This window comes from Sinohyriopsis cumingii, chromosome 5 (assembly GCF_028554795.1).
Source record: "Sinohyriopsis cumingii isolate HCF-2022 chromosome 5, ASM2855479v2, whole genome shotgun sequence".
Lineage (NCBI taxonomy): Eukaryota > Metazoa > Mollusca > Bivalvia > Unionida > Unionidae > Sinohyriopsis > Sinohyriopsis cumingii.
In genome coordinates this window covers 40,914,872-40,921,792 of record NC_142965.1, presented here as the reverse complement: position 1 = coordinate 40,921,792, position 6,921 = coordinate 40,914,872, and the positions used below count along the sequence as shown (strand labels likewise).

The following is a 6,921-nucleotide window of genomic DNA, read 5'->3' as shown; positions in this document are numbered from 1 at the left end:
TTATTTTTTCTGTGACACTAATAGGTCGAGCATAAAATATGTATTCATTGAGTGGAGGTGGGAGGTGTTGAAAAAAATTCAAAAAGTATTAGCCTGTATATGTTGCAGGGTAACTGCTAAGTATGTTCTGCAGCGATAGGAGTCAATATTCCTTGATAACTGTGATGTTTATGAAGACTAGTCAAGTCAGAAACATGACTAGCAGATGAGTTAGATGCAAAGTGGCTGGTATGCTATGTCAGGCAGAGTCAATATCTGCTTAGAATTACGAAGTTTAAAATGTTGTAGTTTTATTGCACATGGTGCACTTTGCAGAAGACATTTTTTCCTCTTCATTTTCTGGCATGACCAGTTATTTTATCTCATGATTCCGACAGATTATGCATTCCAGACCCTGGTGCCTCATGCGAATTTGTGAAGCCATACCATGCCAGACTGGGACAGTATTGTACTTGGATAGACACATTGATTGCCTTTTTGACACCTATTGTCCTTTAATTTTATAAAAGTGAGATTCAGAAGCGTGTCTTAAATTAATTACTCATCCTAAGCCATCATGAAATGTCACATGATCGCACACACCTTACAAAAATTGTCACCTGAGAAAAGAACTGTTATGGTTCATGATTTTGATGATATCGAAGCTTATGATAAAATTTGAGGTCCAGTCTTTCCAAATGATGATAAGGCTGATAATATTCCAATTTTCCAAAGTTGATATCAAAATTTTATTCACTGTCTGATATTTGACTATTAAAGTTAAGGTCAACTAAATATTAGCTGCTGTCACTTGTTTAAAACTATTATTAGAGATAAATATTTACATTTGCTGTAGAAAAGCATTGGTTACGATTTCTGTAAAATTCAACCTTTGTATCACTATTATAGTTAATGTTAATACTTTCCTACTTTCATTTTCCAAGTTTGTTTTACATGGTATTAATTTAAACCGCTGCTTATTTTTAATGACTACTAATAACTTCATCTTTTAAAATTCAATTGTCCCATCTATTCTTGGAAAGGGAGTGGTGACTCAGCAATGTAGTTACACAAGGGTGGATACAAAATGTATGATTTGCAATGAGTAATGGAAAAGGGGGTAAAAAATCATCAATTGTTTGCATACGTGCTTTATGGACAACCTTTAACATCATTATCAGAATATTATTATTGCCAGCATAACTGTTCATGGGTAAAGTTGTTGGATCGATGAAATGTTTTAACAGCTGACAATAATGTCATTATAGTTCATTTGTGCTTGAAATATAATTCTTCATTGTAACTTTTTTCTCTTTTTTTGTTAACTTTGTTTGCAGATTAGTGTAGATTTCAGCTGATTTTGATAATTATATGGACTTTTACAAATGGGCCTTGTCACCTGATAGTCGAAAAGATGTTCACATGACCATTCCTCTGATAAAGGTGTGTAGATGAGTCAGCGGCTAAGGACAAGCTGAGAAATGTGATGCTACAAAGGTATATTTTCCATTTGATATATCATAGATGACTCGTATAAGCATCCATACTAGAAGTATGGGTGTGACTGACTATCCCATATTCTGCATGAGACATAAAAAGCTATCTAAAGTTGTCTGCCACATCTCATAACATATATGCTATACATTAATGTGTGAAAGGGAAATATTATTTATTTTGTAATAGAGTGGGAACATTTTAATTTGTCATAAAAAATGGTACATTTTCCGTTCCTTCAGCTATGGATCGGCATTTTGAATTATGTATTATTTTTAACATTAACATGAAAAATGTGCAATATTTGTTGTGATTACTTCAATACACTAAATGGTTTAACCTTCTGTGAGCAACAATTAATAATTTTTCTAGATTAAACACATTAATTCCATTATGTCTTAGATATTTCACTTTGAATTGTTCGCATGTAAATATAAGTTATTGCACACGTATTGTATTATTATGTGCAGTATTAATTTCAATCTTTCTTGGGTGAGATATTCGTAGTGATGATTTAGTATCATTTAATACTCAGCTTTACATGATGGGTTAGCTGATGAGTTTGAATGTTTATAAACCGCTGTTGCTTTTAACTACTGCTGTTCTAGTATATTGATAGTCTCTGTATCACAAGTAGAGCAAACTTTTCCCTAAAGTTCAGAGTAAAAGCAATTTTACATTGTAGGTAATAAGTACAGAGAGAGAGAGAGAGAGAGAGAGAGAGAGAGAGAGAGAGTTCACAGGCACTGGCCAAACTGAAAAACAACTTTGTATGATGCATCCCAAAATATTAACATCTAACAAATAATCTTACAATTGCCAGTCAAGAAAATATATCATGTGTTAATTCTACCAGAGACAAAGAACTCTTTCGTCCTATGTCCAGAAAGCTTAGAAATTGATAATATTGTAATAAGTCCCAGATGAAATCAAAGCACAAAGTATTGTGATAAAACTTCATGTAGCAACACAGCTTTGATTCAAAAAGATGCTTTATCACTGACTGTGCACAGCTTCTAACTTAGACAACTGTACTAAAGTGACACTGTTACAAAGAGTAACTAAAATGCCTTCCAGTCAATAAACAAACCACTTCGGTGGCCTAGTGGTTAGAGCGTCTGCCTCAAATGCGGGAGGTCGTGTGTTCGATCCCCAGCCGAGTCATACCAAAGACTTGCAAAAATGGTACTAACAGCTGCCTCGCTCGGCGCTCAGCATTAGGAGGTTAATGTTAGGACTGGTATGCCTGGTGTTAGGATAATGTGACTGGGTGGGACATCATGCTACATGTCTGTGTCATGATGCCCCAGTGCTAGACATCACTTTAAACTGCCACACTGCAGACATTGTAGCGATATGACTGAAAATTTGTTAGAGCTACGTTAAAAATCCAAGTCACACACACACACACACACCAGTCAATAAACAAACAATATGATTACACTGTTGAGCCAGCAGGAGGAGGGGTATACGTTAAGAAAGGTAGGGACTAAATTCTGAGTACTGTCTTAATGTTAACTCAGATGTAAATATTAATCACCTAGATTTTCTGATAGTTACAAATAGACTTGGTACCTCTTTATGCAATTAAATGTGACCTCTGCTTTCTGTTGGTGAAATAAATTATGTAAGATGGGTATGTTTTGATTCCTTTTTGTTTCCATCAGTGGTATACAGGGTGTTCAGACATAATGCAAAATGTTTCTTTTTCTTTCATTTGTTCAGTGATCCAATAAAGGCAGTGGGCAATTCCAGAAGGATTACATCATCAAAGGTAAAGGGAAATGCTGCGTTACCAGATTACATTAGATTTTTTGGGTAAATTAATCAAAATGACGAATGTTGTTGACGTTGTTGTAGGGTTTAACGCCATTTTTCAGCACATGGTAGGGTATACATGGCAGCCAGTATTAATGGTGGAGGAAGAACCCGGAAAATCCCCGGAAAGAACCACCGACCCTCGAGAAGCTACTGGCAAACTTTTTCACATACCCACATTGGCCGAATCTGAGACTCGAACCCACGCAGACAGAGGTGAGATGGCAGTGATCCGTAACGGAGAGTGCTCTAGACCACTCGGCCACTCAGGGGCCCCCGACGAATGTTGATTTAGATGTTAAGATTTTTGTTTCTTGAGCACACTGGATACTACACACTTTCACAGCAGTCATTCCCGTTCAGTTGTATGGATAATACTCCAATTTCATGTATTTGAATGCAGTTAAAGCAAGTTTTGATCTGAATTTAGATTATGCAAGTTAGAGGCATCACTTGTCTCAATAGCAATGTAATGAGCATTGTTGACAGTACTTTGACTTAGTTTACTTTTTTAACATCAATTTTTATAGTTTAAGCTGCTGAAAAAAATTAGTTCAGTTTATCAGTGTTCAATGTTGCTTCATTTCAAGGTATATATTTAAGAGATACTTTTTTTCTCTGTATTATATAATCAGATAATTAAACTAATATATGAACAATCTACTACATTTCGCAGCATTTTAGAGAGAAAATTGTGGTGGTTCTAATAAATGGATGATCTATTTTGAACTTAAACATTATTGTTAGTGCAGAGGCTTCATTGTCTATCAATATTACTATTATAATTTTTGCTGCTTGCCTATTAATAATAACTGTATATATTGGACACAAATTTTTTCATGTACTAGAACTTATGGTGAAACTTTTTTTACACCTAGGTCATATGTTCCAAGACTTAAAAAATGAAATAAGTTTGTGTTTAATTTGTACCCCCATGTTGCATTAAAATTGATAAACAAAACACTTATTTGATAATAATATGAAAGAAATTAACATTGTATTGTTATCAATTAACATTGTATTGTTATCACTTATTCCTCTCTTTTTTCCATCATGAGCATTAAAGAAAATGTATCCACACACTCCAAATATGCAGCAGAGACATGAATGATTGCTTGAAGGTATGTGCCATTCACCCATGACACAGTGTTATGTGCAAAGTAACCAAGATTGTATTATATCCAGTTCCTGCCTCGCTTGGCGCTCAGCATTAAGAGGTTAGTGTTAGGACTGGTCGGCCTGGTGTCAGGATAATGTGACTGGGTGGGACATCATGCTACATGTCTGCGGCATGATGCCCCAGTGTTAGACATCACTATAAGCTGCCACATTGCAGACATCGTAGCGATATGACTGAAAAATTGTTATAGCTACGTATATAAAAAAATTCAAATCAAATCAAATTCAAATTATATCCACTTCAATTATATGGCAGTATCTTGGAAATAAAAATCATTATTTGTCATTTTGCCAGCAGGATATTGAAGACAAAGGTTATTCTTTTGTTGCAAAGCAAGCTGACCTTGGAAGCCAACTTTGGATACTTTTAAACCGATTATTTTTTAAAGGATATCAATATGAAGGTTATTTTTTTCAAAGCAAGCCGATTTTGGATTCTTTTAAGTGTCCTGATTTTATATATATATATATATATATATATATATATATATATATATATATATATATATATATATATATATATATATATATATATATATATATATATATATATATATATATATATATTTACACACACGCACAGTCGGCCCACATAAGGAAACTACTTTGCTTCTATTTGACCAGTTTTCACAGGAATTTTGGAAATAAAATTGAAATAATGAAACAATTTTTAAAGTGACATAATATAGTACTTCATGCATGGACATCGATGATCCAGGGTCACCTAGATGATTTGGAGAAAATAAAATCATTTGATGAATTCATGAAGCCCAGAAGAGTAGATGATTTTGCAGACAATATGATCATTAACATGGATGAAATTCCAGTGTGGTTTGATCTCATTCCTGGATGGACTGTCAATAAGATGGTGGTTGAAAGTGTGAGAATTAGCATGACTGGTGCAGATCTTAAATAAAATGACTTTAGTCCATGCAGTTTCCGCTTAAGGAGATGTGTTGCGTCCAGCAATACATTTTCACTGTATGGCAAAACTAAAAAGATATTCATGCACTGAAGGAATGGATCGTATATGTGCAGGAGAAGGGTTGGGTTGTTGAGATGATGCTGCAATGGATTAAACAAAAGTAGAGTTTTATAATTTTTTAAATAAAAATTTAAGTTGGAGTGCATTTTCCGACGTAATTTTCAAATGATTTAAAACGTGCCCACAACTTAAGACTGGAAAAGAAACAATGTGTCCCAGAACATACAGTGCACAAAAATGTACATTCAGAATTGATTTATGGTGTCACAACATATATGGTAAATATGGTAGATATAAGTATTTATGAATAACAAACTGTTGATTGACTTGCATAGCTAAATGTAAGTGAAACTGCCATAATGCTTCCATGCTCTTACGTACAAATATTAATACTATTGTCACTGTATGAATTGTTTGCTAGTCATTTAAAGAGTGATATATTTATTTCATGATCTTTATATTATTATTTGGCAGCATAAAATTGATTTTTCAACAAACATTGATGCAATTCACTAACTCTATAACTGTTACAGATTTCACCAAAATGTTTCCAAAAAAGAAGAAAAAAAGTTGCTGCAATTTTACTGCAGAAAAAATGTTTTTCCTTTTCTTGATGAGATCCACACCTAAATCTATTAACATAACAATTCCTAATAGTAACATTTCATCTGAAATGTTAATTGCCATAACTTTTTTTAAATATATTATGATATTTTTAAAAGGAAAACTATTCTGGAATGATATGGAAAAAATCTTTTAAATTGATTCATTCCTTTATAGAAATTCAGAAAAAAAGAAATTCATTTTCTGTTTGCTAAATAAAATAATTCTTACTTCGTTCTCATTATTTTCACCTGTCCATTCCTCCTTTCTGGGAAATACATATAAAATCTATGTTATGGTTTTAACCAAGACAAGTAAATCGCAGTCAAGGGGTTACATTGGGGAGTCCAAACCCCAACGTATATTATTTATCTCACCCAATATTTTCCTTTAAAGCAAAAAGAACTCTTCACTAGTGTTGTTGTTGTTGTTGTAGGGTTTAACGCCATTTTTCAGCACACGATACACTATACATGGCGGCCAGTATTAATGGTGGAGGAAGAACCAGGGAAAACCCATAGAAAGAACCACCGACCCACTAGAAGCTACTGGCAAGCTTTCCCACATACCCGCATTGGCTGAATCCGAGACTCGAACCCACGCAGACATAGGTGAGATGGCAGTGATCTGTAATGGAGAGCGCTTTAGACCACTCGGCCACTCTTCACTAGTGTAATATAGTTCATGTGCAAATGTTTACATGTGGCTCATTAATGCAAATATGTTAATGAAGCTGTGGTGTGACCATTGCATCCCAATTACACAGGTTATTAGCATGAGCAAAGAAAAATAACATAAAACGTCACATAGTAATCAGGTATTATCACATTTAATATATGGATGTTATATGAAATTGACAATAA

The 6,921-nt window shown here is 34.0% G+C and overlaps 1 long non-coding RNA gene across 1 annotated transcript; it reads left to right on the top strand.

Annotated features, from left to right (window-relative positions):
• Positions 1-1,201: 1,201 nt before the first annotated feature.
• On the top strand, positions 1,202-4,675 carry LOC149799006 (uncharacterized). The gene is made up of 3 exons (XR_016421065.1): positions 1,202-1,476; positions 3,199-3,291; positions 4,350-4,675. It is a non-coding gene; the product is annotated as an uncharacterized LOC149799006 (long non-coding RNA).
• The last annotated feature ends 2,246 nt before the right edge of the window (positions 4,676-6,921 follow it).